Source organism: Phocoena phocoena, chromosome 2 (genome assembly GCF_963924675.1).
Source record: "Phocoena phocoena chromosome 2, mPhoPho1.1, whole genome shotgun sequence".
NCBI lineage: Eukaryota > Metazoa > Chordata > Mammalia > Artiodactyla > Phocoenidae > Phocoena > Phocoena phocoena.
In genome coordinates this window covers 22806569-22817600 of record NC_089220.1, presented here as the reverse complement: position 1 = coordinate 22817600, position 11032 = coordinate 22806569, and the positions used below count along the sequence as shown (strand labels likewise).

General features: G+C 38.9%; 1 pseudogene; it reads right to left on the bottom strand.

Moving 5' to 3' along the window:
- On the bottom strand, positions 1-8210 carry LOC136118341 (ferritin light chain pseudogene; annotated as a pseudogene).
- Between the last annotated feature and the right edge of the window lie 2822 nt (positions 8211-11032).

The window sequence follows — 11032 nt, the reverse complement described above, 5'->3', positions numbered from 1 at the left end:
CTACACTGAATTTGCCTGAGTCTACAAAGAAGAGATAGTGCATTAAGCACATTCTCAAGTTATAATGTTATCACTGCTCCACTGTCGGTTGAAAATCATGATTTTCTCTTCTTTGCTCTCACTCACTGCAAGTTTTGGCCTAGAATTTTCATCATAAAAGTATTATGAGAGAGAGAGAGAGAGAAAGGTATTTATAGATTATTTGATAGTCTTCTTTTCCATCGAAAAGTCAAAATAAGTGTTAGGAAAAATGGATAGAACCACCACAAACTCTTGCTTCTTGGTTTCATGGGGAGAATGAAGCCAAGAATGAAGAGTAGAAGAGTAGGTTTCAACAAGTAAACCACTTTCCTGTTTCTACTCTGTGCTCAGCCATTTGCCCATTTATTTATTTATTTATTTATTTTATTAAAAAAAATTTTTTTTGCCGCAGCTGGGGGAACCTAGCAGACCACACATAAATATTCTTCTTAAAACAAACAAACAATAAAGGTTGTCTAGGTTTGCAAGGAAGGGCAATTAGGCAGGGTGAGAAGTGGAGTGCAAGGTAGTTTAAATTAAGGGTATCATTAAAACTGAAAAACTAAAATTTCTTTAGTATTATGGTGTAGTTTTCGATGTTAATACATCACCCGGGAAAATGTGCTTATGTGCACGTATGGGCATGAATAACCAGATCCGGGTTTTTTTTGTTTGTTTGGGATTTTTTTTTTTGCAAAATGCTTTACTGCTTCCATTTGGCCCAAGGCTTGGGAGAGGGCTCCAGGGTGGTTACAAAGCTGCCTAGTGGCCGCAGAGAGAGGCTTCAGGCAGATGCCCTGATACCATCGGGGCTCCTCAAAGGCCGCTGGGCTTCGGCTCCTAGTCATGCCTGAAGTTGAGCCTTTGGAAGAGATACTCGCCCAGCCCAGCCTGGAGACCAGCCAGCCTGCGGAGGTTAGCCAGGTGGTCAACGTCTTCTTGATGAGTTTCAGCTGCTCCTCCAGGAAGCGGCTCTCCAGGAAGTCACAGAGGTGGGGTCTGCCTGCGCAGAACCCAGGACATGCCGGTCCACGAGGGCCTGATTCAGATTCTTCTCCATGAGAATGGTGGCTTCCCTCGTGTCCTGGGTTTTACCCACTCATCTTGGGGCGCCTTCTGCTCGTCCTGGAAGAGGGCGTGGCTGCCTCGCTGGTTTTGCATTTTCAAGAGACGCTAGGCACCCTCACGCTTCTCTTCGGCCAATTCACAGAAAACGTGGTCCACGCCTTCCAAAGCCACATCGTCGCGGTGGAAATAGAAGCCCAGAGAGAGGTAGGTGGAGGAGGCCCGCAGATGCATGTTGACCTTGGGGGAATAATTCCGACGAATCTAGGAGCTCATGGTTTATTGGTAATACGGAGCTAGGCTCAAAAAATGGTGTTGGCTAGTCTGGGTGACCAAGGATAGCTGAGTGGCAGATTCCTAAGGAAAAAAGGTTGGAGGGTGGTCAGAGGATGGAGCAAGGGGCGTCGCGGGGTCTGTTTCATCCAAACGCTGTTGAAGCAAGAGACAGATCTGCAGGACTGCTGAGCACCCTGCCCAGACCTGTTTTGATGTGCAATTTGAAGTGGGAAAACTAGGATAGCTGTTCCTTATAAACCAAACAGGGAGGGAGATGTGGGCAAGAGGAGAAGAGCTGCTCCTAAATTCCTGTGGTTTGTAATTGTTTAGAAGATTGGTCCAGAATTAGAGCATCTAAACAATTAAGTCTCTCCCTCCTCTTTCCTTCTCCCCCTCTCCCACCCAACCTCTCCATTCCAGAAATAGTGTCAGATGTTGACGAATAAGCTCTGAGTTTACACACACACACATAGCCTGCACCCTTTCGTAAAAAAGGAAAAAAATAGGGCTTCCCTGGTGGCACAGTGGTTGAGAGTCTGCCTGCCGATGCGGGGGACACGGGTTCATGCCCCGGTCCGGGAGGATCCCACATGCTGCGGAGCGGCTGGGCCCGTGAACCATGGCCGCTGAGCCTGTGCGTCTGGAGCCTGTGCTCTGCAACGGGAGAGGCCACAGCAGTGAGAGGCCCGCGTACCGCTAAAAAAAAAAAAAAAAAAAAAAAAAGGAAAAAAATAGGTACTTTTATGGTAATTGCAAAATGCTTTAGCCACTGTGCTGGTCTTTTGTGATGGTCTTTATGTATCTTTTTCTCTTTTAAATTTAAAGCTTCCTTAAACAGTTATATTATAAACATCATTTCCTTAACATATATTATGAAGACATGTCACTTCTCTGTGTAGTTGGACAGGCCTTTCTTGACTTCCTCACTTGGCAGGTGCAAGCTGCAATTTGATAAGATATATATGCACTGGGGCAGTAGATTTTTTGGTTTTTGTTTTTGTTTGATGAATCCTTATTTTTTCTAGCTTTATTTAGGTATAGCTGGCATATAATATTGTGTAAGTTTAAAGTGTGTGAAGTGCTGATTTGATACATGTATATATCGTATGTGTATTGTATACATGTGTGTGTATATTACCACAAGTTTAGTTAACATGTTCACCACTTCACATAACTTTTTTTGTGTGTGACATTTAAGATTTACATTCTTAACAGCTTTCAAGAATACAATACAGTATTGTTAACTAGAGTCACCATGTTGTTGGTTAGAGCTCCAGAACATATTCATCCTAGAACTTGAAGTTTGTACCTTTTTACCAACATCTCCCCTTTCCCGCTGCCACTCCACCCCGGCAACTACCAGTCTGCTCTCTGCTTCTCTGAGTTCTGCTTTTTCATATTATACGTGTAAGTGAGATCATACATTTGTCTTTCTCTGTCTGACTTATTTCACTTAGCAAAAGGCCCTCAAGTTTCATCCATGTGTTGCAAATAGCAGAATTTTCTTCTTTTTATGGCTGAATAATATTTCATTGTGTATCTATATTATATATTATAGATGTATTATATATAATATATATATCACATTTCCTTTATCTGTTCATCTGTCAAAGGACATTTATATTGTTTCCATGGCTTGGCTATTATGAGTAATGCTGTAATGAACGTGAAGGTACAGATGCCTATTTAGGATGGTGATTTCATCTCCTTTGGGTATGTATCCAGAAGTGGGATTGCTGGTTCATACTATAGTTCTATTTTTAATCTTTGGAGGAACCCCATACTGTTTTCCATAGTGGCTGCAACAATTTACATTCCCACCGACACAAGGGTTCCCTTAGTTTCACATTCCCGCCGACACTTATCTCTTGTCTTTTTGATAATTGCCATTTTAACAGATGTAAAGTGGTAGCTCGAGGTGCTTTTGGTTTGCATTTCCCTGATAATTAATAATATTGAGTGCCTTTTCATGTACTTATATTTGTACGTCTTCTTTGGAGAAATGTCTATTCATGTTCTTTGCCCATTTTTTAATCATATTATTTGTTTTCTTGCTATTGACTTGTAAGAGTTCCTTATATATTTTGGATATTAGCCCCTTAAAAGAGATCTAGTTTGCAAATATTTTCTCCCATACAGTAGGCTGGCTTTTCATTTTGTTGAATTTTTCTTTTGCGGTGCAGAAATTTTTGTTTGATGTAGTTCTTCTTCTTAACTTTTGCTTTTGTTGCTTATGCTTTTGGTGTTACAGCCAAAAAACATTTCCAAGACCAATGTCAAAGAGCTTTTTCTCTTTGTTTTCTCCTAGGAGTTCTACACTTTTAGGTCTTATGTTTAAGTATGCAATCCATTTCAAGTTAATTTTGTTAGTGATAAAAACAGGGGTCCAAATTCATTGTTTTGCATTTGAATATCTAGTTTTCCCAAAACCATTTATTGAAGAGACTATCCTTTCCCCATTGGGTATTCTTAGCTCCCTTGTCAAATACTAGTTGAATGTATACATGTGGGTTTATTTCTGGGCTCTCAATCCTGTCCCATTGGTATATGTGTCTACTTTTATGCCAGTACCTTACTGCTTTGATTATTATAATTTTATATTCAATAACTTTATATTACAATGTAATATAGTTTGAAATCAGGAAGTATGATGCCTTCGGCTTTGTTTTCTCTGAAGATTGCTTGGCTATTCAAGGTCTTTGTGGTTCCACATGAATTTTAGGATCATATTCTCTATTTCTGTGAAAAATAACATGGGAATTTTGATAGGGATTGCATTGAATCTCTACATGGCTTTGTAGAGACATTTTAACAATATTAAACTCTTCCAATTCATGAACATGGGATAACTTTCCTTTTATCTGTGTCTTTTTCAATTTATTTCATCAGTATCTTATGGTTTTCAGTGTATGGGTCTTTCACTATCTTGGTTAAATGTATTTCTAAGTATTTTATTCTTTATCTTTTTTTTTCTTTTTTTGGCTGCGTTGGGTCTTCACTGCTGTGTGCGGGCTTTCTCTAGTTGCCGTGAGTGAGGGCTACTCTTTGTTGAGGTGCACAGGCTTCTTATTGCAGTGGCTTCTCTTGTTGCAGAGCATGGACTCTAGGCGCGTGGGCTTCAGTAGTTGTGGCATGTGGGCTCAGTAGTTGTGGCTCGTGGGCTCTAGAGCACAGGCTCAGTAGTTGTGGCACACAGGCTTAGTTGCTCCAGGGCATGTGGGATCTTCCTGGACCAGGGCTCAAACCTGTGTCCCCTGCATTGGCATGCAGATTCTTAATCACTGCACCACCAAGGAAGTCCAGTATTTTATTCTTTTTGATGCTATTATAAATGGGACTATTTTTCTTTTACAGATAGCTTATTGTTAATGTATAGAAACAGAACTGACTTTTGTATGTTGATTTTGTTTCCTGAAACATTACTGACTTCGTTCATTCTAACATTTTTCCATCGGAGTCTTTAGGGTTTTCCATATAGAAGACCACATTATCTGCAAGCAGAGATAATTTTACTTTCTTTCTGATTGGATTCTTTTTATTTCTTTTCCTTGCCTATTTGTTCTGTCTCAGACTTCCAATACTATATTGAATAGGAATGGTGAGAGTGGGCACATTTGTCTTGTTCCTGATCTTAGAGGAAATGCTTTTAAACTTTCACTATTGAGCATGAAGTTAACTGAGTTTGTCATATATGCTGAGGTACCTCCCTTCTGTACCTACTTTGTTGAGAGCTTTTATCATAATGATGGAGAATTTTGTCAAACGCTTTTTCTGCATCTATTGAAATGATCATAGTATTCTTATCTCTCATTCTATTAATGTGATTATATTATCACATTATTATATTATGATTATTATTATATATTATCACAATATTATATCTCATTATATTAATGTGATATATCACATTTGTTGATTTGCATATGCTGAACTATCCCTGCATCCTAGGGATTAATCCGACTTGATCATGGTGTATTCAATATGCTATTGAATTTGGTTTGCTAGTATTTTGTTGAGGATTTTTGCATCTATGCTCATCAGGGATTAGGCTGTAGTTTTCTTTTCTTGTAGTGTCCTCAGCTGGCTCTGGTATCAGTATAATGTTTTTTGATTACTAATTCAATCTCATTTCTCATTATTGGTTTGTTCAGATTTTCTATTTCTTCTTGATTCAGTCCTGGTAGGTTGTATGTTTTTAGGAATTTATCCATTTCTTCTAGGTTGTCCAGTTTTTTGGCATATAATCGTTTATAGTAGGCTCATATGATCCCTTGCATTTCTGTGGTATCAGTTGTAACATCTCTTCTTTATAATATTTTTGAGTCATCTCTCTTTTCTCATGGTAAATCTAGCTAAAGATTTGTCAACTTTGTTTATCTTTTCAAAAAACCAACTGTTAGTTTTGCTGATCTTTTCTATTGTTCTCCTGTTCTCTATTTCTGCTCTGATCTTTGTTACTTCCTTTCTTCTTTTAACTTTGGGCTTAGTTTGTTTTTCTGCTTCCTTAAGGTGTAAAGTTAGATTGCTTATTTGAGATCTTTCTTTTTTCTTAATAGGCATTTATCACTATAATTTTTCTTCTTAGAACCACTTTGCTGCAGCCCATACATTTTCAAGTGTTGTATTTCCATTTTTGTTTGTTTCAACATATTTTTGTGTTTCCGTTTTAATTTTTTCTTTGATCCATTAGTTGTTCAGGAGTGTGATGTTTAATTTCTACATATTTGTGAATTTTTCCAGTTTTCCTACTTATTAATTTCTAGTTTCATATTATTGTAGTTGGAAAAGATATTTGACATGATTTCAGTCTTTTTAAACTTGCAAAGACTTGTTTTGTGAATGTAAGATCTGTCACTGGAGAATGTTCTGCATGTGCATGAGAAGCATGGGTTTTCTGCTGCTGTTGGATGTAATGTTTTGTATAGGTCTGTTAGGTCCATTTGGTCTAAAGGATAGTTCAAGTCCAATGTTCCCTTATGGATTTTCTGTCTGGATGACTTATTTATTGAAGTGCATTATTAAAGTCCCCTACTACTATTGTATTGTTGTCTCTTTTCCCCTTCAGATCTGTTTGTGTTTGTTCAGTATATTTAGGTGGTCCAATGTTGGGTTAATGTTTATAATTGTTACATCTTCTTGATGAATTGACCCCTTTATCATTATATAATGACCATCTTTATCTCCTGTGACAGTTTTTGGCTAAAAGTCTATTTTGTCTGATATAAGTCGCTACCTCTTCTTTCTTTTGGTTTCCATTTACATGGAATAACTTTTTCTATCCCTTCACTTTGAGCCTATGTGTATCCTTAAAGCTGATGTGAATTTCATGTAGGCAGCATGTAGTTGGGTCCTTTCTTTTTTTTTAATGCATTCAGCCACTCTTGACCTTTTGATTGGAGATTTTAATCCATTTACACTTAAAGCAATCATTAATAGGTAAGGACTTACTATTGCCATCTTAGTGTTTTCTTGCTATTTGGAGTTCCTTTAGTTCTTTTCTTCCTCTCTTGCTGTCTTCTTTTGTAAGTTGATAATTTTCCATAATGGCATGCTTTGATTCACTTCTGTTTATTTTTTGTATATATACTGTAGTTTTTTTACATTGTGGTTACTATTAAGGTTACATAAAACATCTTATGAATATAAAAGTCTATTTTAAGCTGATAACAACTTAACTTTAATCCCATACAAAAACTCTACCTTTTTAATACCCTCCATTTCATGTTTTTGTTCTCATGATTTACACCTTTTTACATTGTGCATCTATTAATAAATTATTTAAGCTATACTTAATACTTTTGTCCTTTAACCTTTACACCAGAGTTAAGTGATTACCACACCACCATATTACAGTATTGAAGCATTCAAATTTTACTATATATTTGTCTTACCAATGTGTTTTATATTTTCATATGGTTTCATGTTAGTGTCCCTATATTTCAGCTTGAAGAACTCCTTTCAGCATTTCTTGTAAGGCAGGTCTCTTGGTGATGAACTCCTTTAGCTTTTGTTTATCTGGGAAAGTCTTTTCCTCCATTCATTTCTGAAGGACAACTTTGCCAGGTAAAGTATTCTTGTTTGGCACTTTTTTCTTTCAGAATTTTGAACATACCACCCTACTTTCTCCTGACCTGCAAAGTTTCTGCTGAGAAAGCCATTGATGGACTTATGATTGTTCTCTTGTATGTGAGGATTTTTTTTTCTCTTGGTGCTTTTAAAATTCTCTCTGGTTTTGCTTTTAGATAGTTCTTTTATAATGTGTCTTGGAGAAAATATTTTTGAGTTGAAATTTGTTGGGGGGACCTATGCGTTTCATGAACCTACCTAGATGCCCAAATCTCTCATCAGATTTGGGAAGTTCTTAACCATTATTTCTTTAAATAAGCTTTCTCCTCCTTTCTCTCTCTGTTCTCCTTCTGAGACACCAATAGTGTGTAGATTTTTCTTTTAATGGTTCTTATTATTCATATAGGCTTTCATTCCTTTTTCTACTCTGACTGGATAATTTCACATGCTCTGTCTTCAGGTTCACACATTCTTTCTTCTGCTTGGCCAAGTTTAATATTGAAACTTTCTATTGAATTCTTCAGTCTTTGTGTCTAGGATTTCAATTTTTTTTTTAATGCTTTCTGTTTCTTTGTTGTACTCTCACTTGGCTCATGCATTGCTTTCCTAATTTTGTCTAGTTGCCCATCTGTGTTTTCTTGTAGCTTACTGAATTTCTTTAAAAGGATTATTCTGAATTATTTGTCAGATAGTTCATAGATCTCCATTACTTTAGGGTCAGTTATTAGAACCCTATTAGTTTCCTTTGGTGGCATCATGTGTACCTGATCCTTCTTGATCATGCTTACTTGCATTATTATCTGCATATTTAAAAAAGCAATTTCCTCTTCCAGCCTGTCTCAGCAGATGGGTGGTGTTGCTGACTTCCTTCCCTACCCTGGTGGGACATAGGATGTGCTGCAGAGCTTCTTTATGTCTCTGGCCAGCCTTCCTAGTTAGGTAGGGCTGGAGCATATTCTTGGCAGTTGGGCAGGGCCAGTGACTTGCTCCCCTGTCCAGTCTCAGCCTGTAGATATGCTGTGAAGTTGCCTGGCATCTCCAGCCAGATTTCCTGGTTTGCCAGGGCTGAAAGCTATGCTTAGTAGTTGGCCTGGGTCACTGTCTTGCTTCCCTGTTCATGTGGGTCTCTAGAGTATGCTTTCTGGATAAAACAAACTGCCAGCTGTGGATCCAATCCAGGCAGACCTGGCAACTGACCTCCCTGGACAGATGGGGCCACCAATTCAGCTCTGCAGAAGAGCAGACCCACGGGTTGGGATCTGCACTTGGGCACTACCAGCAGCAGTAATATGATCTTCCAAGATCCACAAGCACATTGCTGTGAGGCGCCCCCCATTTCTTCTCCAGCTGATTTTTCCCACTGGTAAATGTAAGGCAGTACCTAAGTGTGCCTCCCTGAAAGCATCCCAGAATGCTGGAGACACTGATGTCCATCTTGAGTTCTCCTCTTCCCAGCGGAGAAATTATACATCCAGAGAGACCGCTTCAGTGTGGTGCTGCCTCCGCTTGGGGGAAGGGTCTTGCAGTCAGAGTGAAGACACTTCTTTTACCCTTCTAATGTGTTTTATTTCTCTTTCTGTGGTCCAGTGGGGTGCTTTAATCTCACCCCTGAGTTTTGAGATCTTCACAAAGGTGTGTTGTCTATGGATAGTTCCTAGTTGCTCTTTCTGTGAGGGAGACTGAAGTTGAGAATCACCTACTTTGTCTCTTACTGACATCACTCTGGGCAACAGGTGTTTTGGTTTTTTTTTTTAATTAATTATTTACTTATTTTTGGCTACATTGGGTCTTTGTTGCTACATGCAGGCTTTCTCTAGTTGCGACGAGCAGGGTCTACTCTTCGTTGTAGTGCGTGGGCTTCTCTTTGTGGTGGCTTCTATTGTTGCAGAGCATGGGCTCTAGGCGCACGGGCTTCAGTAGTTGCAGCATGCAGGCTCAGTAGTTGCAGTACACAGGCCCTAGAGCACACAGGCTTCAGTAGTTGCGGCGCATGGGCTCAGTAGTTGTGGCATGCAGGCTCAGTATTTATGGCTCGTGGGCTCTAGAGCACAGGCTCAGTAGTTGTGGTGTACAGGCTTAGTTGCTCTGTGGCATGTGGGATCTTCCTGGACCAGGGATTGAACCTGTGTCCCCTGAACTGGCAGATGGCTTCTTAACCACTGTGCCACGAGGGAAGTCCCTGCAGTAATTTTTATAATTAGACAGCTTGATGTTATGTTGCAATAGCTGCCAAGTGTGTGTTATTAAGAACACTGGATATAGATATGTTAATGGGCTGTGGGGAAATAAAAGGAAGTTGGACCACTCCTTAATCATAGTTAACACTGAAAACAGAAATTCTTATATTTTAAAATTCAAGGATCTTACAGGTCAGCATTGACATGTGACTTTGATATTTCCATCACATAAATCTGTTGAGATGAGACTGCTGATCTATTGAAGTCAACTTTGTTAATCTCTGAAAATGAGATTCCAGAAAGCCATACCCTTACCAAAAAGCCCTCTACATGTACACACACAAGGGAAAGTTTCCACAGCTCAAGCCAGTCAAACAATGCTCAGATGAAAGAGTGGTCTCCGGTTCCCCAGCCAGTGGGCATTCAAGTATTGGCTTTGGCAGGCAGGTGCTGGATGACACACAGAAGGAGCCCTAAGAGGCTGTTTCCCCTTACACCACTTCAAAGAAGTTTGGATTTTCAATTTATTTTCTAAAAGCAGATACACAGTAAACATCGAAATGTGAGTTTTATGCTAAATACATTTTGGTTTCACAGCAGTTATCTCTTGCTGCCAGAATAGCCCTAAGGATTAAGATGGTTTATTGGGATCAAATGTCTAGGAGATTTATTATAGTGCAGACTATTTACTCACTCCCATTAAAATGCCAATTATGCTTATTTCTTTGCCTCTCTCTCTTCCACCTCCTGTCTTCCCTCTTCCATAACCCACATTCTATTATTTTATTTTCCTGCTTTAAAATGAATCTACTTGGATTTTTATCCTTTATCAAAATTGAGTCCTTGCAAACTCTCTGACTTTATGGAGTCCAGGGAGTGGCAATGGCGTGTGATGTAGCTCATTAAGGTCTTGGGAACTCTGAGTCCCTGGTTAGCAACACAGAGCAATAAAAAAAAGTATTTTCAGGGACCATATCTGATGACTGGAGAGAAGGATGTACATTTGGAATATATGTTGTGAAGAATCACAAACACCCTAGCTATAGTTATCTACAATTTCAAGACATGTAAGAGCAAAGATAATTTGCTGTCAGGTATTTACTCTACTTGGATAATGAGGAAGATTACCTATTTTATAGCCAAATTCTATGTAAAACATTCAACAAGACAGATGAGTTTATATATAATATGTCAGCTCTCAAGAATAGACATGAGACATCAGAAAACATGATGACTTAACTAAGAAAGCTACAGCCCAGGAAATAAGTCTACAGGACCTGATAATGCATCCACATTACAAGAAAGCCAATCCGTGAGTCCATTAGGCTGTGTTTGATATACAGAGGCAAATGTTTTCTATACCCCGATAAATTCATCTCGAATGCTCAGTGACTATTACAGTGCCTGGCATGGAAGAGATCTCCAGT